Genomic DNA, 23,227 nt, shown 5'->3' with positions numbered 1-23,227 from the left:
CGTCTACAGAGGGGCCGTATATAGAGCGGGCGTCTACAGAGGGGCCGTATATAGAGCAGCCGTCTACAGAGGAGCCGTATATAGAGCGGCCGTCTACAGAGGAGCCGTATATAGAGCGGCCGTCTACAGAGGAGCCGTATATAGAGCGGCCGTCTACAGAGGGGCCGTATATAGAGCGGCCGTCTACAGAGGGGCCGTATATAGAGCGGCCGTCTACAGAGGAATCGTATATAGAGAGGCCGTCTACAGAGGGGCCGTATATAGAGCAGCCGTCTACAGAGGGGCCGTATATAGAGCGGCCGTCTGCAGAGGGGCCGTATATAGAGCAGCCGTCTACAGAGGGGCCGTATATAGAGCGGCCGTCTACAGAGGAGCCATATATAGAGCAGCCGTATAGAGAGCAGCCGTCTACAGAGGGGCCGTATATAGAGCAGCCGTCTACAGAGGAGCCGTATATAGAGCAGCCGTATAGAGAGCAGCCGTCTACAGAGGGGCCGTATATAGAGCGGCCGTCTACAGAGGAATCGTATATAGAGCGGCCGTCTACAGAGGGGCCGTATATAGAGCGGCCGTCTACAGAGGAGCTGTATATAGAGCGGCCGTCTACAGAGGGGCCGTATATAGAGCGGCCGTCTACAGAGGAGCCGTATATAGAGCGGCCGTCTACAGAGGGGCCGTATATAGAGCAGCCGTCTACAGAGGGGCCGTATATAGAGCAGCCGTCTACAGAGGAGCCGTATATAGAGCAGCCATCTACAGAGGGGCCGTATATAGAGCAGCCGTCTACAGAGGGGCCGTATATAGAGCAGCCGTCTACAGAGGGGCCGTATATAGAGCAGCCGTCTACAGAGGAGCCGTATATAGAGCAGCCGTCTACAGAGGGGCCGTATATAGAGCAGCCGTCTACAGAGGGGCCGTATATAGAGCAGCCGTCCACAGAGGAGCCGTACATAGAGCAGCCGTCTACAGAGGGGCCGTATATAGAGCAGCCGTCTACAGAGGGGCCGTATATAGAACAGCCGTCTACAGAGGGGCCGTATATAGAGCAGCCTTCTACAGAGGAGCCGTATATAGAGCAGCCGTCTACAGAGGGGCCGTATATAGAGCAGCCTTCTACAGAGGAGCCGTATATAGAGCAGTCGTCTACAGAGGGGCCGTATATAGAGCAGCCGTCTACAGAGGGGCCGTATATAGAGCAGCCGTCTACAGAGGGGCCGTATATAGAGCAGCCGTCTACAGAGGGGCCGTATATAGAGCAGCCGTCTACAGAGGGGCCGTATATAGAGCAGCCGTCTACAGAGGGGCCGTATATAGAGCGGCCGTATACAGAGGGGCCGTATATAGAGCAGCCGTCTACAGAGGGGCCGTATATAGAGCGGCCTTCTACAGAGGGGCCGTATATAGAGCAGCCGTCTACAGAGAGGCTGTATATAGAGCAGCCGTCTACAGAGGGGCCGTATATAGAGCGGCCGTCTACAGAGGGGCCGTATATAGAGCAGCCGTCTACAGAGGGGCCGTATATAGAGCGGCCGTCTACAGAGGGGCCGTATATAGAGCGGCCGTCTACAGAGGGGCCGTATATAGAGCGGCCGTCTACAGAGGGGCCGTATATAGAGCGGCCGTCTACAGAGGGGCCGTATATAGAGCAGCCGTCTACAGAGGGGCTGTATATAGAGCAGTCGTCTACAGAGGGGCCGTATATAGAGCAGCCGTCTACAGAGGGGCCGTGTATAGAGCAGCTGTCTACAGAGGGGCCGTATATAGAGGAGCTGTCTACAGAGGGGCTGTATATAGAGCAGTCGTCTACAGAGGGGTCGTATATAGAGGAGCCGTCTACAGAGGGGCCGTATATAGAGCAGTCGTCTACAGAGGGGCCGTATATAGAGCAGCCGTCTACAGAGGGGACGTATATAGAGCGGCCGTCTACAGAGGGGCCGTATATAGAGCAGCCGTCTACAGAGGGGCTGTATATAGAGCAGCCTTCTACAGAGGGGCCGTATATAGAGCAGCCGTCTACAGAGGGGCCGTATATAGAGGAGCCGTCTACAGAGGGGCCGTATATAGAGCAGTCGTCTACAGAGGGGCTGTATATAGAGCAGCCGTCTACAGAGGGGCCGTATATAGAGCAGCCGTCTACAGAGGGGCCTTATATAGAGCAGCTGTCTACAGAGGGGCCGTATATAGAGGAGCCGTCTACAGAGGGGCCGTATATAGAGCAGCCGTCTACAGAGGGGCCGTATATAGAGCAGCCGTCTACAGAGGGGCCGTATATAGAGCAGCTGTCTACAGAGGGGCCGTATATAGAGGAGCCGTCTACAGAGGGGCCGTATATAGAGCAGCTGTCTACAGAGGGGCCGTATATAGAGCAGCCGTCTACAGAGGGGCCGTATATAGAGCAGCCGTCTACAGAGGGGCCGTATATAGAGCAGCCGTCTACAGAGGGGCCGTATATAGAGCAGCCGTCTACAGAGGGGCTGTATATAGAGCAGCCTTCTACAGAGGGGCCGTATATAGAGCAGCCGTCTACAGAGGGGCCGTATATAGAGCAGCCGTATATAGAGCAGCCGTCTACAGAGGGGCTGTATATAGAGGAGCCATCTACAGAGGGGCCGTATATAGAGCAGCTGTCTACAGAGGGGCCGTATATAGAGGAGCCGTCTACAGAGGGGCCGTATATAGAGCAGCTGTCTACAGAGGGGCCGTATATAGAGCAGCCGTCTACAGAGGGGCCGTATATAGAGCAGCCGTCTACAGAGGGGCCGTATATAGAGCAGCTGTCTACAGAGGGGCCGTATATAGAGCAGCTGTCTACAGAGGGGCCGTATATAGAGGAGCCGTCTACAGAGGGGCCGTATATAGAGCAGCTGTCTACAGAGGGGCCGTATATAGAGCAGCCGTCTACAGAGGGGCTGTATATAGAGGAGCCATCTACAGAGGGGCCGTATATAGAGCAGCTGTCTACAGAGGGGCCGTATATAGAGCAGCCTTCTACAGAGGGGCCGTATATAGAGCAGCCGTCTACAGAGGAGCCGTATATAGAGCAGCCGTCTACAGAGGGGCCGTATATAGAGGAGCCATCTACAGAGGGGCCGTATATAGAGCAGCCGTCTACAGAGGAGCCGTATATAGAGCAGCTGTCTACAGAGGGGCCGTATATAGAGCAGCTGTCTACAGAGGAGCCGTATATAGAGCAGCCGTCTACAGAGGGGCCGTATATAGAGCAGCCGTCTACAGAGGAGCCGTATATAGAGCAGCTGTCTACAGAGGAGCCGTATATAGAGCAGCTGTCTACAGAGGAGCCGTATATAGAGCAGCCGTCTACAGAGGGGCCGTATATAGAGCAGCCGTCTACAGAGGAGCCGTATATAGAGCAGCTGTCTACAGAGGGGCCGTATATAGAGGAGCCGTCTACAGAGGGGCCGTATATAGAGCAGCCGTCTACAGAGGGGCCGTATATAGAGCAGCTGTCTACAGAGGGGCCGTATATAGAGGAGCCGTCTACAGAGGGGCCGTATATAGAGCAGCTGTCTACAGAGGGGCCGTATATAGAGCAGCTGTCTACAGAGGGGCCGTATATAGAGGAGCCGTCTACAGAGGGGCCGTATATAGAGCAGCTGTCTACAGAGGGGCCGTATATAGAGCAGCCGTCTACAGAGGGGCTGTATATAGAGGAGCCATCTACAGAGGGGCCGTATATAGAGCAGCTGTCTACAGAGGGGCCGTATATAGAGGAGCCGTCTACAGAGGGGCAGTGTATAGAGCAGCTGTCTACAGAGGGGCCGTATATAGAGCAGCCGTCTACAGAGGGGCCGTATATAGAGCAGCCTTCTACAGAGGGGCCGTATATAGAGCAGCTGTCTACAGAGGGGCCGTATATAGAGCAGCCTTCTACAGAGGGGCCGTATATAGAGCAGCCGTCTACAGAGGAGCCGTATATAGAGCAGCCGTCTACAGAGGGGCCGTATATAGAGCAGCCGTCTACAGAGGGGCCGTATATAGAGCAGCCGTCTACAGAGGAGCCGTATATAGAGCAGCCGTCTACAGAGGAGCCGTATATAGAGCAGCCGTCTACAGAGGGGCCGTATATAGAGGAGCCATCTACAGAGGGGCCGTATATAGAGCAGCTGTCTACAGAGGGGCCGTATATAGAGCAGCCGTCTACAGAGGGGCCGTATATAGAGCAGCCTTCTACAGAGGGGCCGTATATAGAGCAGCTGTCTACAGAGGGGCCGTATATAGAGCAGCCGTCTACAGAGGGGCCGTATATAGAGCAGCCGTCTACAGAGGGGCCGTATATAGAGCAGCCGTCTACAGAGGGGCCGTATATAGAGCAGCCGTCTACAGAGGGGCTGTATATAGAGCAGCCGTCCACAGAGGAGCCGTATATAGAGCAGTCGTCTACAGAGGGGTCGTATATAGAGCAGCCGTCTACAGAGGGGCCGTATATAGAGCAGCCGTCTACAGAGGGGCCGTATATAGAGCGGCCTTCTACAGAGGGGCTGTATATAGAGCGGCCTTCTACAGAGGGGCCGTATATAGAGCGGCCTTCTACAGAGGGGCCGTATATAGAGCAGCCGTCTACAGAGGGGCCGTATATAGAGCGGCCTTCTACAGAGGAGCTGTATATAGAGCAGCTGTCTACAGAGGGGCCGTATATAGAGCGGCCTTCTACAGAGGAGCCGTATATAGAGCAGCTGTCTACAGAGGGGCCGTATATAGAGCGGCCTTCTACAGAGGGGCCGTATATAGAGCAGCCGTCTACAGAGGGGCCGTATATAGAGCGGCCTTCTACAGAGGAGCCGTATATAGAGCAGCTGTCTACAGAGGAGCCGTATATAGAGCAGCTGTCTACAGAGGAGCCGTATATAGAGCAGCCGTCTACAGAGGGGCCGTATATAGAGCAGCCGTCTACAGAGGAGCCGTATATAGAGCAGCTGTCTACAGAGGGGCCGTATATAGAGGAGCCGTCTACAGAGGGGCCGTATATAGAGCAGCCGTCTACAGAGGGGCCGTATATAGAGCAGCTGTCTACAGAGGGGCCGTATATAGAGGAGCCGTCTACAGAGGGGCCGTATATAGAGCAGCTGTCTACAGAGGGGCCGTATATAGAGCAGCTGTCTACAGAGGGGCCGTATATAGAGGAGCCGTCTACAGAGGGGCCGTATATAGAGCAGCTGTCTACAGAGGGGCCGTATATAGAGCAGCCGTCTACAGAGGGGCTGTATATAGAGGAGCCATCTACAGAGGGGCCGTATATAGAGCAGCTGTCTACAGAGGGGCCGTATATAGAGGAGCCGTCTACAGAGGGGCAGTGTATAGAGCAGCTGTCTACAGAGGGGCCGTATATAGAGCAGCCGTCTACAGAGGGGCCGTATATAGAGCAGCCTTCTACAGAGGGGCCGTATATAGAGCAGCTGTCTACAGAGGGGCCGTATATAGAGCAGCCGTCTACAGAGGAGCCGTATATAGAGCAGCCGTCTACAGAGGGGCCGTATATAGAGCAGCCGTCTACAGAGGGGCCGTATATAGAGCAGCCGTCTACAGAGGAGCCGTATATAGAGCAGCCGTCTACAGAGGAGCCGTATATAGAGCAGCCGTCTACAGAGGGGCCGTATATAGAGGAGCCATCTACAGAGGGGCCGTATATAGAGCAGCTGTCTACAGAGGGGCCGTATATAGAGCAGCCGTCTACAGAGGGGCCGTATATAGAGCAGCCTTCTACAGAGGGGCCGTATATAGAGCAGCTGTCTACAGAGGGGCCGTATATAGAGCAGCCGTCTACAGAGGGGCCGTATATAGAGCAGCCGTCTACAGAGGGGCCGTATATAGAGCAGCCGTCTACAGAGGGGCTGTATATAGAGCAGCCGTCTACAGAGGGGCCGTATATAGAGCAGCCGTCTACAGAGGGGCTGTATATAGAGCAGCCGTCCACAGAGGAGCCGTATATAGAGCAGTCGTCTACAGAGGGGTCGTATATAGAGCAGCCGTCTACAGAGGGGCCGTATATAGAGCAGCCGTCTACAGAGGGGCCGTATATAGAGCGGCCTTCTACAGAGGGGCCGTATATAGAGCGGCCTTCTACAGAGGGGCCGTATATAGAGCGGCCTTCTACAGAGGGGCCGTATATAGAGCAGCCGTCTACAGAGGGGCCGTATATAGAGCGGCCTTCTACAGAGGGGCTGTATATAGAGCAGCTGTCTACAGAGGGGCCGTATATAGAGGAGTCGTCTACAGAGGGGCCGTATATAGAGCAGCCGTCTACAGAGGGGCTGTATATAGAGCAGCCGTCTACAGAGGGGCCGTATATAGAGGAGCCGTATACAGAGGTGTAAGGTGAGGCTGGACAGACATCTGTCTGAGAAGGGTTAGTGACTCCTGCAGTGAGCCGGGGAATGGACACCCCGGGGTCTCTTCCATCGCCACCATTCTGGGTCTGCCGTCTACTAGTGATGGGTAGCTCCCGAAGGAGCCGGCTCTTTATAGTGAATCATATGAGCCGGCTCCTGGCAGGGAGCCAATTGAAATTTAAACGGCTCTTTGCCAGTTCACGTTCCACAGTCAGGCCCCTCTTGCCCCGCCCCTCCCGGCAGTAGTCACTCTGATCTTATCCAGGAGACTGAGAAAGAATGCATGCTCCTCCTGCTGCCGCACATAGCACTGACTCACAGCCCCGCCCCCTCCAATCTGTGACAAGCATTCCTTGCCCTCTTGTGATTGTTTTTAAGTTAACACACACGCTGTTATTTTGGAAATTATCAGGTTTAAAGGGGTAGGCTCAATTCTTACCTTTCCCGGCTCCAGCGTTGCATTTTCTCTTCTGCCCCTGCCTCAGGGGCCGGAGATGCGACAGGCATGACATGCGCACAGAACTCCGTGATTGGCCTCCGGGGACCGATCGCACAGCTCCGTGCTGTCACCGCCCGACCCACAACGGCACAAATTCCTTATCTAAATCCGCCTGGATGCAGATGTGACATGTGACGCTGCAGTTTTACTGTTTGCAGCAGACGGCCCACAGCGAACTTGCGAAGTGTGAAGGTAGCTTTAAAATGTGGCACTGATAATTAGGGTCTTGTTGCTATTTTGCATGTTTGTGTTTGTTAAAGTTTTTACAGCAAATATAAAATCTGGTTATTCTGGAAACTATTCTGTTTTATGTCATAAATTGGCACATGTGTAGATTTTTACTAAAAGGTATACAATCATGGGTTAACACATACCAGAATTTGGCTTCAAATTTAAAGCCAAAGGTAATAGGAAATGAAGAGCCGTTTTCGGAGCCAAAAGAGCCGGCTCACAAAAAAAACGCATTTTACCCATCACTACCGTCTACAGCTCCCCAATCTACAGTCACCATGGTTACCAACCAGTCTCCGCCCTCAGTACGTGACGTAGTTCCTGTTTCCAGACGTCACTTCCGCCTTCTTCCCAGACGCTGTCTGGTCGCGTCTGTGCGATGTCGCCGATCGCTTTGGTCCGGTTTGCTCGGTTCCCAAACCCCCCGAGGCCGCACCCTATACTCCTCCCTCAGGGCGGGGTGATCTCCGCTCAGTGACCGGGCAGGCTGTGTCTATATGTATAGATAGTGGGTGGAAACTTCTGGTGTCACCTGTGTGTGTACACAAGCGATCGGATCCTCCTTTTACCCCATTGAAAATTAACCAGTTTTTATAAAGATTCACATATATAGGATCACTGAGTTCAGAATCTCCAGATCTATCAAAGTTTAAATTAATCCAATTGGTAAATGCCGAAACAAGAAAAAAAAATTAAATGTCAAAATTGTGGGGGGCTGTCTGCTGCCACCAGCACATTGCAATAAGAGGCGATCAAACCATCATATCTGCCCAAAATGGGATCCATGGAAACGTCCGCTTAGGAGCAAAAAATATCAGGAAAAGGTGACAGAAGCAAAAATGTTTTACACCCAAATATCTGATTTTTTTTTTTTTTTTTTTTTTTTCCACCACTTAAAAAAATCACTTACCATGTTTGGCATCTCTGTACTCGTACTGACCTGGAGAATCAGACTGCCAGGTCAGTTTTGCCAAATTGTGAACGTGGGAAACAAAAAAAAATGCAAATAACTGAAACTGCACTTTTATGGAGTTTCACTCCATTTGGAAGCTTTTCCCCTGTTTTCAAGTGCTTCACATGATAAAATGAATGGTGTAAATTACTAACCCGATTGATACTGGCCAATTACTTCAAAGAAAAAATTGACCAGATCCGACAGGAAATTATCTCCCAATCCCCTCATACCATGCACTGTCCTCCCTCCCCCACTGCATCTAACTCACTCTCTGATTTTGAACCAGTCACAGAAGAAGAAGTAAGCAGGCTCCTTGCATCTTCTCGCCCAACTACTTGCACCAGTGACCCATTTCCGTCACATCTCCTCCAGTCCCTTTCCCCTGCTGTGACCCCTCACCTAACTAAAATATTTAACCTCTCTCTCTCTTCTGGTATTTTTCCCTTCTCATTTAAGCATGCCATCATACATCCACTACTTAAAAAACCATCCCTCGACCAAAACTGTGCCGCTAACTATAGACCTGTCTCTAATCTTCCCTTCATCTCTAAACTCCTGGAACGCCTGGTCCACTCCCGTCTTATCCGCTATCTCTCAGAAAACTCTCTTCTCGACCCTCTCCAATCCGGTTTCCGCTCTTTACACTCCACTGAAACTGCCCTCACTAAAGTCTCTAATGATCTGCTAACAGCTAAATCTCATGGTCATTACTCCATGCTAATTCTCTTGGATCTCTCTGCAGCATTCGACACTGTGGATCCTCAGCTCCTCCTCACTATGCTCCGTTCCATTGGCCTCAAGGACACCGTTCTCTCCTGGTTCTCCTATCTCTCCGACCGCTCCTTTACTGTATCTTTTGCCAGTTCCTCCTCCTCTCATCTTCCCCTTACTGTTGGGGTCCCCCAAGGATCGGTTCTAGGCCCCCTCCTCTTCTCCTTGTACACTGCCCCTATTGGTCAAACAATCAGTAGATTTGATTTCCAGTACCATCTCTATGCTGACGACACCCAATTATACGCTTCTTCTCCTGACATCACGCCAGCCTTTCTAGAAAACACCGGCGATTGTCTAAACGCTGTGTCTAATATCATGTCCTCACTATATCTGAAACTGAACCTGTCAAAGACTGAACTCCTGGTGTTTCCTCCCTCTACTAATGTACCTATACCCGACATTGCCATTTCTGTGTGTGTTTCCACTATTACTCCCCAGCAACAGGCCCGCTGTCTTGGGGTCATACTTGATTCCGAGCTTTCCTTTGCCCCCCACATTCGATCACTGGCTCGCTCTTGTCATCTGCACCTCAAAAACATTTCTAGAATTCGACCTTTTCTTACCTTTGACTCTGCAAAAACTCTTACTGTTTCTCTTATTCATTCTCGACTATTGTAACTCTCTTCTAATCGGTCTCCCTCTTACCAAACTCTCCCCCCTCCAATCTGTCTTGAATGCTGCAGCCAGGATCATATTCCTCACCAATCGTTACACCGATGCCTCTACCTTGTGCCAGTCATTACACTGGCTACCCATCCACTCCAGAATTCAGTATAAACTTATTACCCTCACTCACAAAGCCCTCCATGGCTCAGCACCACCCTACATCTCCTCCCTTGTTTCAGTATACCACCCTACCCGCGCCCTCCGTTCTGCTGATGACCTGAGATTAGCATCCTCAATAGTCAGAACCTCCCACTCCCGTCTCCAAGACTTTACACGTGCCGCGCCAATTCTTTGGAATGCACTTCCCAGGTCAATACGATTAGTCCCCAATACCCACAATTTTAAGCGTGTCCTGAAAACGCATTTATTCAGACTGGCCTACCACCCCAACACATTAACCTAATCTATCCCTGTGTGGCAGAGCCAAAAGTTTTACCATAACCAGGTTCCCCGCATCATGTTCCCACATGCTTTATGCATCCATTAGCCCTCTGTGTCTGTACTGTTACACACTTAACATTATGACTGGTCCATACAATCAGGGTAACTGTTACCACCCACCTTTCGTGTCTCCCTCTTTCCTCATAGACTGTAAGCTTGCGAGCAGGGCCCTCACTCCTCTTGGTATTTGTTATAATCTACTGTATGTGATTATTGTTATGCTGTAATGTCTATTGTCTGTACAAATCCCCTCTGAAATGTAAAGTGCTGCGGAATATGTCGGCGCTATAAAAATAAAATTTATTATTATTATATTATTATTACTGTCCTGCGCCGCCCCTTGCGTCCTGTCCTGCGCCGCCCCTTGCGTCCTGTCCTGCGCCGCCCCTTGCGTCCTGCCCTGCGCCCCCCTTGCGTCCTGTCCTGCGCCGCCCCTTGCGTCCTGCCCTGCGCCCCCCTTGCGTCCTGTCCTGCGCTTTCTTTTGTGATTGCTGAGCGCTCGTGTGGGTAGGCGACACAAAACCTCTGCAGAGCAATGAAGCAGAGCTGCAGCGCAGGAGCGGAGCGGTTGGGTCAGTAACGCTGCTTGTTTTTCTTTAAGCCGCTTACCTGTGACTTTTGCCAATCGTAGAAATCCCCTCTGTCTGCATCGCCCGTTGTGGCTGCCATTTACATCTGATCGGCCTCACAAATCTCCTGTATATTGGTGAAATAATTGGGAGAACGTGGCGTCAGATCGCTGGTCTGTGCCAGATGGAGGGAAATCTGCTACCGGCGTCTCTACAGATGATTCCCACAAACCGATCATCCTCTTGTGTCTACACAGGTCTCGTTATCCTGACCGCACTACAGCTCTCATCAGGAGGAGTCTATGTGCCGAGAGGATCAGACATCACCGACTGCAGCATAAAATGTTCTCATGAAAACGATGTCCTGCAGCTGTACAGAGAATGTGGAGGAGACAAGACCCAACTGCTGGAGTTCTGGTGTGATACTATGTGGCTCCGTATTCGCCATGAGCCCAGACTCCTCCATAACACGAGCACCGGGTGCTGGAGCCTGAGAGACGCCGAGAAGAACGACTCCGGTGTGTACAGAGTGGTGTATGACAATGCGGCGTATGGCATCAGTCTGAAATCCCTGAAAACGTTAGTAGTCACTGTACTAGGTAAGAGCCGCTGATGATGGCCGCAGAGCTCGCGCTCTACAGGGAACTTGTCTAATTGCTGTGTGTGGAGTCTGGAAAGAATTTGTCCCTAATATGGAGCTATTAGCCTCTGCCCCTGGGGTTTTTCCTTCCTCTGGATCAACATGTTATATGTTGGTCACAATGGGCTGATGTCTACCACCAACTTTAAAGGGGTACTCCAGGGACATAAAAATAAAGTTTGTCCTGTCCCAGCCCTCACATATTATAAAAGCAAAGAGATGCCCAGTGCAGTTTTTGATCTTTATAACCTTTATAATCCAGTGTGATATGAGCTGCTCCTCACTGCTCCCCCATCCCGTCTGGGTCATTACATGTACACTAGTGTTCAGCTCCTCCTGTCAGTAACAGCCAGCCTGAGAAGAGGGGGATGTGGACGCTCCCGCTGTTCTCTGCACAGATGCCGCTCTTATCAATAGACTGGCTGATAATAGCGGGGAGCCGCACACTGCTGTTATGTCCCAGAAGGAGGGGTGAGCAGTGAAGAGAAGCTGCTGTTACACCAGCCCCCTGATAATGGCTACTGTCATGGAGCAAGCCATGCCTCCTCATTTCGGACTCGGGTCCATTATCAGGGGGCTGGTGTGTCCTCACTGCACTGCTCAACCCCTCCATCTGGGACATTACAGAAGCTGCTGTTACATTGAGTTACTAGGGATATAAATATCATAAAAGGCCACTTGGCATCTCATCTTTATAGTCTGTGAGGAAAGGGACAGTACAAAAAATTCTCTCCCTGGAGTACCCCTTTAAAACTATGAAGAACTAAGCTGCATATACCAGATGAGGACCCACTATTGTAACGTCACTTTACATCCCTGTCACACTGGTTCATGCCACATATTATGGACGACAATATTCTGCTCGCCTGAGAAGCCGCATTATGCCGTTATTTAACCTGCTCTTCAATTATCATCAGATTGTTCTCTACAAGCAATTCCTAGTTTTACTCTTCCTAGAACAAAGTCCAAAAAACCTATATATCCACAGCTCCTCTGTAGTCACACTCTCTGTATATACTATATATCCACAGCTCCTCTGTAGTCACACTCTCTGTATATACTATATATCCACAGCTCCTCTGTAGTCACACTCTCTGTATATACTATATATCCACAGCTCCTCTGTAGTCACACTCTCTGTATATACTATATATCCACAGCTCCTCTCTAGTCACACTCTCTGTATATACTATATATCCACAGCTCCTCTGTAGTCACACTCTCTGTATATACTATATATCCACAGCTCCTCTGTAGTCACACTCTCTGTATATACTATATATCCACAGCTCCTCTGTAGTCACACTCTCTGTATATACTATATATCCACAGCTCCTCTCTAGTCACACGCTCTGTATATATTATATATATATCCACAGCTCCTCTGTAGTCACACGCTCTGTATATACTATATATCCACAGCTCCTCTGTAGTCACACTCTCTGTATATACTATATATCCACAGCTCCTCTGTAGTCACACTCTCTGTATATACTATATATCCACAGCTCCTCTCTAGTCACACGCTCTGTATATATTATATATATATCCACAGCTCCTCTCTAGTCACACGCTCTGTATATATTATATATATCCACAGCTCCTCTGTAGTCACACTCTCGTTCGGCGGGGGGTGGCGCGGGCTCGGGGGCGTCCGCGGCATTGCTGGGGCGTCAGCTTCCGCCGGAGGTGGGGGCCGCGGGTGCTGGCTGATGACGCGGCCTGGTCGCGCTGTGGGCCGCGGCTGTGACGTCAGCGGTGTGTGCCTCTTGGGGAGCCGGGCGGCCGGGGCATGCGTGGCGTGCCCGGCCGGGGGTTTCCGGTCCCCGTCGGGGGGGGGGGGGAGAGAAGCTGGACGCCAGGATAAGTACTCGGCAGGCCGAATGAATGACACCTGTGGGCCCCAGAGGGGGCGGTACCGGGAGTGGCCGGCTAATTAACTGCCTCAGGTCAGTGGAGAGGCTCTTTTGGCCCTGTGTTATCTCAGGATGGCGCCGCAGGAGCAGCCATAGCCTCGGGACGAGCCACAGACACGGCCTCAAGCTTCAGAGAGGCCCCAGCAGAGATCTAGCAGCCGCTCTGAGAAACGTGGGGATACTCAGAGGGCGAAACCTGAAAAGTCCACGAGCCGTAAAGGATCGGCAGCTCCGATGGACCCCCCCACAGAACCCGGTACTGCGCTGTTAACAGCCAGGGTAAGTGAGCTACGAGAAAGTTCACCTTGCTGATTCTCTGCCCCCCTTATGTTCCCCCTCTCTATTCTGCCAGGGGAAGAAGTGCTCTGGGGAGAGCAAGCACAGAGAGTGTGCTGAATGCGGGGTTTCCCCTCCCAGACGGTCAGGGAGGGAAGCTGCATACATCGCCTGGTCTCAGAAGAGACTGCTGACTTGACCTCCAGTATAGGGGAGATACTCGGACAGGAGGTTAGGGGTTCGGTTAGATCCCTATCTCCAGTTACAAGGTCCAGAAAAGAAAAAAAAAATATCCCCCGTTCTGGTCTCCGATAGTGACTCGTGGGAGTTAAAATCAGATTCATCATCATCTGAATCCAGATCGGGCCACTCCTGTTTCCCACTAGAACAGGTCAATCATCTAGTAAAGGCGGTAAACACCACAATGGAGATTGAGGAGACCCCGGTAGAAAAGTCAGTACAAAATTCAATGTTCCAGGGATTGGACTGGAAAAATCGAAGGTCCTTCCCATTGGTAGACAAGATTAGTGCCCTTAATACAAGGAGTGGAAAAAGCCCGAGAGAAAAGGCTCCCTATCTCCTGCCTTCAAAAGAAGGTATCCATTTGAAGAAACAGCTTCATCCTCATGGGACAAAGCCCCAAGATTGGACGCGGCCTGCTGGACAGGAAGGCAGGCGGGTTCCTTAAAGGAACCTGGGAAACATCAGCTGGAGCCCTACGGCCAGCAGTTGCGGCCACATGCACCGCCAGGTCCTTAATGGTATGGTTGGACCAGTTGGAAGAGCAGATTAGAGATAAAGTCCCAAGGCAGGACATTCTTTTCTCCCTCTCTACAGCCCGGGGAGCGGCGGCCTTCCTCTCAGACGCATCGGCTCGGTGCAGTTAGCGGCCAGATCCGCAGCCCTCTCCAATGCCGCCCGTAGGGCCTTGTGGCTCAAATGCTGGCCAGGTGACATGCAGGCCAGATCAAAGTTATGCGGTATCCCATGCGAAAGGGATTTACTTACTTGGTAAAGTGCTGGATGAGCTCTTAGAGAAGGCTGGCCACAGCAAGAAACACTTTCCCTATTTAGGAAGACCGCTTTACAGAAGAGACTCCTTCAGAAGGTGGTTTGATCGTAGGAGAACAACAAGGGAAAGACCCAGATATGACCCCAGGAGGAAAGGTAGGGGGTATATGTTTAATACCCCTCAGGACCGCAGCGATCCCAAATGACTGCCAGACCAGGTGGGAGGGAGGTTGTTGTCCTTCTACCCAGCCTGATCTCGTATTTCGAATAGTCCGTGGATACGGAGCATCATTAGAACAGGACTGAGGTTTGAATTCCAGCAGACTCCGTGTGAAAAGTTTCTTCTAACCCCTATCCGTTCTGCATCTACAGAACAGAAGGCGTTGGAGGCGGAGATCCAGGATCTTCTCCAGAAAGGTGTCTTGGTGAAGGTTCCTGAGCTACAAAGAGGTAAGGGGTTCTACTCCCCCCTCTTTCTAGTTAAAAAGCCGGCCAGCTCCTTCCGCACCATTATTAATCTCAGAAGCCTCAATGAATTCATTGAAATTCACTCTTTCAAAATGGAGTCGGTAAAATCTGCAATTAAACTGCTATTCAGTGGGTGCTTTATGGTAGTCTTAGACCTTAAAGACGCCTATTATCATGTCCCGATACACGCAGATCATCAGCAGTTCCTAAGGGTGGCTGTTTCACTGGGCAGAGTTGCATGTGGCCGCAACTGCTGGCCGTAGGGCTCCAGCTGATGTTTTCAATACAGGGCACTTCCCTTCGGGGTAGCAGTGGCATCCCGGGTCTTCAAGAAGATAATGGCGGAGGTTATGGCTCACTTGCATGAACAGGACATTCTCGTGATCCCCTATCTAGACGGTCTACTAATTGTGGGGCACTTGGAATCTCACTGCACCGCCCAATTAGGGCGGGTAATATCCAGCCTTCAGGGTTTAGGTTGGATCATTAATTTAAAAAAAAAAAAAAGTCACGTCTGCAACCCCTAAAAGTACAACAGTTCCTCGGCCTTATCATAGACTCTGATATTCAGGAGTGTCGGTTACCAGAATCTAAAGTATTCAACATTCAGCTTCAAATACGCAGGGTAATAGATAATCCATCGCTTACCCTTAGAGGGGCAATGTCACTGTTGGGCTCTCTTACGGCAGCTATACCAGCAGTACTCTGGGCCCAATTCAACACCAGAACCCTGCAGTGGGACATCTTGTACAACACCTGTCAGCTAGAGGGTTGCCTCGAGGGTAGAGTTACCTTATCTAACGATACGATTCAGTCCCTACGTTGGTGGTCGCTGATTTCAAATCTGCGGAGGGGTGTTCCTTGGGTAAACCAGATCTCCACGGATGCTAGCCCCAGGGGCTGGGGGGCTCATATGGGAGATAACTGGGTCCAGGGAGCGTGGTCACCGTCAGAACCAAAATTCTCCTCTAAACCTTAAGGAGCTGTTAGCAGTGGAGCGGGCTGTAAGTGCCTTCCTTATGTCCCTACAGACCGAACACGTCAGACTATTTTCAGACAACCAGATTGCCGAGGTTCTCCTATCCCTTACAGCGCTGCATATTAAAGGAAAACAAAATTTAACAGCCGATTTCCTAAGTCGCAACAGGCTCAAACAGGGAGAGTGGGCATTAAAAAGGGCCATCTTCGGACAGATCGTACACAGGTGGGGACTCCCAGAAATAGATTTGTTTGCCAGCAGAAGGAACAGACATCTCCCTATGTTTTGTTCTCTGGATCCCAGAGAGAACCCATATGCAGTGGACGCTTTCCTGATTCTGTGGAGCTTCAGCCTAGCATATGCCTCCCCCCCCCCACTGAATCTGATTCAGATGGTGCTGAGAAAGATCCGGGAAGACAGGGCCCACATTATCCTAGTTGCCCCGTTCTGGCCCAGGAGGTCATGGTTTCCTTGGCTGAGGAAAATGTCTGTATCCCAGCCATGGATTCTCCCCGAGCTCCTGGACCTTCTGTCCCAGGGTCCAATATATCACCCACGAGTCTCCAACTTACATCTAGCGGCATGGAGTTTGAGGGGGAGCTGCTAAAAAAGAGGGGGTTTTCCCGAGGACTAGTCAACACCCTCTTAAAAAGTAGAAAAGCCTCCACAACAAATATCTACGCCAGAGTCTGGAAAATATTTTTTTAGCAGTCTCGGGGGCGGAGGTTGGTCAGATAATCCGCATTATTCAGATACTGGATTTCCTTCAGAGGGGGTTGGAGACGGGTCTAGCCACAAATACGCTTAGAGTCCAGGTTTCGGCTCTGGGGGCATTTTACAACTGCAACTTAGCAAACAATTACTGGGTGGCAAGATTTATTAAAGCAGCAGCGAGATCCACACCCATCATAAAACATAGGCTGGTTCCAGGGGACCTCAACTTAGTTTTATCAGCTCTTACAGAGCCTCCCTTTGAGCCTGTTGATTCTGTCCCCATAAGGATCCTTTCGTTCAAGGCTGCCCTGTTGGTTGCCCTAATGTCAGCCCGGAGGGTTAGTGATCTACAAGCCCTTTCTAGAATACCGCCATACACCCAGTTTAGAGAAGATAGGGTCATCTTAAAGCCAGACCCCTTATATTTACCCAGTCGCCTCAAAATTCCATAGACTACATGATAGTCCTCCCGTCCTTCTACCCGAACCCCATTAACCCGACCGAGCAGAAGCTCCATTCCCTAGATGTGAGACGGTGCCTCCATAGTTACATTTCGGCCACAGAACCATGGAAGAGGGACAATACCCTGTTTGTATCTTTTCAGGAAGTTAGAAAAAGACTTAGTGTCCAAAAGCACCCTAGCTAGGTGGATTAGGGAGGCTATCTCTTTTGCTTATACAGCAGGTGGGCTGGAGGTTCCGGAAAGCATAAGGGCGCACTCTACTCGGTCCGTGGCTTCATCCTGGGCAGAAAGATCGGAACTATCCATCGAGGACATATGTAAGACAGCCACGTGGTCCTCTCCATCCACGTTTAACCACTATAGATTGGATTTAGGCGGGTCCGCCGACCTCACGTTTGGGAGAAAGGTGCTTGAGGTAGCTATCCCTCCCTAGAGTTCTCTTCATCTCTGCAAATCTCTCGTGGTGCTGTCATGGTGACTGAATAAATGCTCAGCTACTTACCGGTAGCGGTGTTTTTCAGGAGCCCATGACAGCACCTCTACATTCCCTCCCTCTGCGCTCACGTCTTGGATCAGCACCTTTACCAAAGTTAAAAATTTGTCACGGGAGTAGAGAATATTTAGTTTGACTGCATATATGAATTGCTACTAACCAGGGAGGTCCTCTCATGCTCTGTAATCCAACTGAGGCGGGAGAGAGGGCCGCCCTTTCTATGTCTGTAGGTTTCCTGTCCCCGAAGGGCGGATCCTCTCTCGTGGTGCTGTCATGGGCTCCTGAAAAACACCGCTACCGGTAAGTAGCTGAGCATATCCACAGCTCCTCTCTGTAGTCACACGATCTGTATCTAATATATAAAGCTCAAAGTGTGTATGTGTGTATGTATGTGTGTATGTCCGGGATTGACATCCGCACCGTCGCAGCTACAGCCACAAAATTTGGCACAGTCACACGTCTGGACCCCAAGAGCGTCCTAGGCTATGTTGTGAGGCGAAATTTTAAACCCGCGCGTTCCAATTCACCAAACAATTTTGCCCCTATCTACATACTGGGGAAAAATGTGTGTGCGCGTCAAGCCCCGCCCCTCATTATGTCATAATGCCACTATTTGCATACTGGGGAAGCAGTGTGTGCGTATCAAGCCCCGCCCCTCATTGTGATTTCACAATGGTTGCCATGGCGACGCTGACGTCATAGGTTGCAAGCCTTGCCGCCGCTCATTATGATGTCATAATGGTTGACTATGGGATGGAGGATATGTATGACGGGTATATGGGCATTGGACTATGGGATGGAGGATATGTATGACGGGTATATGGGCACGGGACTATGAGATGGCGGATATGTATGATGGGTATATGGGCACTCGACTATGGGATGGAGGATGTGTATGATGGGTATATGGGCATGGGACTGAGATGAAGGATGTGTGATGGGTATATGGGCACTCGACTGCTGGGGTGCTGGTGCTCCTTTCTGCTCTGAGCTCTTGCAACCAGCCTTGTTCCTGTCTACTGAAAGCTAAGTTTTGCTCTCTTATTTTTCATGAGATTTTGTCTGTTTACTTAGTGTTTGTGTTCAGCCTGTCCTTGTTGGGACGGGCTGAGCTCCATTTTTGTCGCTGATCAAGTTGATCTCTTTGCTCAGTCTTCAAGAATATACCTGAGTGCTGATATAGTGATTTTGAAGTCTAGTGACTTCAGGGCCTTTTTCTAACAGACGTGTTGGACATTATTTTTGGCAGAATTTTTGCAGATTGCAGCCAGCATCTTTTCTGTCCTTTCCTATTTAGTTAGTTGGGCCCCATCGTTTGCTCAACCTGTGTTTGTGTTTTCATCTGCTTTTCACCAACAATACATGCTGGGGGCTGTCTATTGCTTTGGGGTCTGCGCTGGGGCAGTTTAGATTTCCCCTTTCTTTCTTTAGGCTTATTTAGTTCTCCGGCTGTGAACGAGGGGTCTAGGGCACCGTAGGAACCCCCCACGGCTACTGTTAGTTGTGGTGAATAGGATCAGGGGTCTGCAATCCGATAGCTACCAACCTCTCCGGTTTTCTGGACTTGGCTTGCATTTTTGTGTTTTCCTCCTTCGGTGACTCATTCATAAACACCCATGCCCACATACCCATCCTCCATCCCATAGTCCCGTGCCCATATACCCGTCATACATATCCTCCATCCCATAGTCCAGTGCCCATATACCCATCACACATCCTCCATCCCATAGTCAACCATTATGACATCATAATGAGTGGCGGAGCTTGCAACCTACGATGACATCAGTGTCGCCATGGCAACCATTGTGACATCATAATGAGGGGCGGGGCTTGATACGCACACACTTTCCCCAGTATGAAGACAGGGGCAAAATTGTTTGGTGAATTGGAACGCGCGGGGTTAAAATTTCACCTCACAACATAGCTTAGGATGCTCTCGGGGTCCAGACGTGTGACTGTGCCGAATTTTGTGGCTGTAGCTGCGACGGTGCGGATGCCAATCCCGGACATACAAACACACATACACACACACACACACACACACATATATACACACACACACTTTGAGCTTTATATATTAGATACAGAGCGTGTGACTACAGAGAGGAGCTGTGGATATATAGTATACTAGCTGAAGAGCCCGGCACTGCCCGGGCATAGTAACTAACTGTGGTTAGTTATAACAAATTATAATTATCCTCTATCCCATAGTCCCGTGCCCATATACCCATCATACATATCCTCCATCCCATAGTCCCGTGCCCATATACCCATCATACATATCCTCCATCCCATAGTCCCGTGCCCATATACCCATCATACATCCTCCATCCCATAGTCCAGTGCCCATATACCCATAATACATATCCTCCATCCCATAGTCCCGTGCCCATATACCCATCACACATATCCTCCATCCCATAGTCCCGTGCCCATATACCCATCACACATATCGTCCATCCCATAGTCCCGTGCCCATATACCCATCATACATATCCGCCATCTCATAGTCCCGTGCCCATATACCCATCACACATCCTCCATCCCATACTCAACCATTATGACATAATAACTAAGGGGGTGATAAATGGGGGTTTGCTTTACTATTTATAGCGGGTTTTTATTATTGGCTGCTGTCACACGCAGACTTTTTTTATTGCAAAAAATTAGTTTTTGCATCACCACATATTGAGAGCTATAATTTTTTATAATGGAATATGATGGCACTATATAGGGCTGTGGAATGTGATGGTGCTATATAGGGCTGTGGAATATGATGGCGCTATATAGGGCTGTGGAATATGATGGCGCTGTATAAAGGGCTGTGGAATATGATGGTGCTATATAGGGCTGTGGAATATGATGGCGCTGTATAAAGGGCTGTGGAATATGATGGCGCTGTATATAGGGCTGTGGAATATGATGGCGCTGTATATAGGGCTGTGGAATATGATGGCGCTATATAGGGCTGTGGAATATGATGGCGCTATATAGGGCTGTGGAATATGATGGCGCTATATAGGGCTGTAGAATATGATGGCGCTATAGAGGGCTGTGGAATATGATGGCACTATATAGGACTGGAATATGATGGTGCTATGTAGGGCTGTGGAATATGATGGCACTATATAGGGCTGTGGAATATGATGGCGCTATATAGGACTGTGGAATATGATGGCACTATATAGGGCTGTGGAATATGATGGCGCTATATAGGACTGGAATATGATGGCGCTATATAGGACTGGAATATGATGGTGCTATGTAGGGCTGTGGAATATGATGGCGCTATATAGGACTGGAATATGATGGTGCTATATAGGGCTGTGGAATATGATGGCGCTATATAGGGCTGTGGAATATGATGGCGCTATATAGGGCTGTGGAATATGATGGCGCTATATAGGGCTGTGGAATATGATGGCGCTATATAGGGCTGTGGAATATGATGGCGCTATATAGGGCTGTGGAATATGATGGCGCTGTGTATAGTGCAGAAATAACACTGAACAGATTGTTTTACTTCACAAGGGCAGTTGCAAATAATGAATTCGGTTAAATGAATTAGGTTAAAACATCGGGTTCATCAAAATCATGTCCACGTGAAAAAAAAAAAAATAACCTTACTTGGTTTTGTCTCTTATCTGTTGCTGACCGACCTTCTCCTGATACTTCCAGATCCAGTTCTCATCTCCAACATCACCAGTAATAGCAGCCGGCCGGGTGAGGACATCGCTGTGAGTGTCCACTACTCTGGGGAGGAGGCGACTGTGACCTGGTTGATGGATGGGGGGCTTCTCCCTGACCGATACCGACTGATGGATGATAACAGTACGATGATTATCCCGAGAGCCCAGAGAGACGACGCCGGGAGGAGACTCCGAGTCCGGATCACAAATCCAGTCAGTGAGGAGACACGGGAATACCAGCTGGAGATTACAGGTAAGAGGGTATTACTGGGGTATTATATGTACCTCACACCTTCTATACCCCATGTACTGGAGATTACAGGTAAGAGGGTATTACTGGGGTATTATATGTACCCCACACCTTCTATACCCCATGTACTGGAGATTACAGGTAAGAGGGTATTACTGGGGTATTATATGTACCCCACACCTTCTATACCCCATGTACTGGAGATTACAGGTAAGAGGATATTACTGGGGTATTATATGTACCCCACACCTTCTATACCCCATGTACTGGAGATTACAGGTAAGAGGGTATTACTGGGGTATTATATGTACCCCACACCTTCTATACCCCATGTACTGGAGATTACAGGTAAGAGGATATTACTGGGGTATTATATGTACCCCACACCTTCTATACCCCATGTACTGGAGATTACAGGTAAGAGGGTATTACAGGGGTATTATATGTACCCCACATCTTCCATACCCCATGTACTGGAGATTACCGGTAAGAGGGTATTACTGGGGTATTATATGTACCCCACATCTTCCATACCCCATGTACTGGAGATTACCGGTAAGAGGGTATTACTGGGGTATTATATGTACCCCACACCTTCTATACCCCATGTACTGGAGATTACCGGTAAGAGGGTATTACTGGGGTATTATATGTACCCCATACCTTCTATACCCCATGGCTGTGGAATATGATGGTGCTATATAAAGGGCTGTGGAATATTAGGGTGCTATATAGGGCATACCACCACCCCAACCACTCCACATACCAGACCTCTGCCCTTCCCTAATAACCTCCCTCTCCAACATCACAGAAGGAGAGCTTACTCCTCTCCTTTCCAAATCACACCTCACCACCTGTGCACTTGACCCCATCCCTTCCTACCTGCTCCCCAACCTCATTAACATTATCATTCCAACCCTAACCCATCTCTTCAACCTATCCCTATCTTCTGGTACCTTCTCTGCCTTCAAACATGCCACCATCACACCCATCCTCAAAAAATCAAACCTTGACCCAACTGCTATGGCCAGCTATCGCCCCATATCACTGCTCCCGTTTGCTTCCAAACTCCTTGAACAGCATGTCCATGCCCAACTTTCCTCCCACCTCTCGTCTAACTCCCTCCTTGACATCCTCCAATCTGACTTCCGCCCTCACCACTCCGAAACTGCCCTGACCAAAATTACTAATGACTTACAGCCAAAGCTAACAGACAGTTCTCCATCCTCCTCCTTCTCCACCTGTCCTCTGCCTTCGACACAGTCGACCACTGTCTACTGCTACAGATTCTTTCTTCCCTTGGCATCAAAAGACCTTGCCCTGTACTGGATTTCCTCATACCTATCTGACCGCACATTTAGCGTTTCTCACTCCCACACTACCTCTTCATCCCGCCCTCTCGCTGTTGGAGTCCCCCAAGGCTCTGTCCTGGGGCCCCTACTTTTTTCCATCTATACTCTTGGTCTAGGACAACTCATAAAGTCCCATGGCTTCCAGTACCACCTGTATGCAGATGACACTCAGATCTACCTCTCTGGCCCAGATGTCACCTCTCTGCTGTCCAGAATCCCGGAGTGTCTATCAGCCATATCCTCCTTTTTCAACTCTCGCTTCCTGAAACTCAATGTAGACAAAACTGAACTCATCATGTATCCTCCATCTCGCGTATCTTCCCTACCCGATCTATCTATTATGGTAAACGGCATCACGCTCTCTCCACCTGAAATCCGCTGCCTCGGAGTAACTCTCGACTCTGCCCTGTCCTTCAAACCACACGTCCAAACTCTTGCCACCTCCTGTCGCCTCCAACTCAAAAATATTTCCAGAATCCGTCCCTTCCTCAGCC

This window comes from Dendrobates tinctorius, unplaced genomic scaffold (assembly GCF_039654945.1).
Source record: "Dendrobates tinctorius isolate UK_male_01 unplaced genomic scaffold, ASM3965494v1 ptg000054l, whole genome shotgun sequence".
Taxonomy (NCBI): domain Eukaryota; kingdom Metazoa; phylum Chordata; class Amphibia; order Anura; family Dendrobatidae; genus Dendrobates; species Dendrobates tinctorius.
This window is presented reverse-complemented; position numbering follows the sequence as displayed.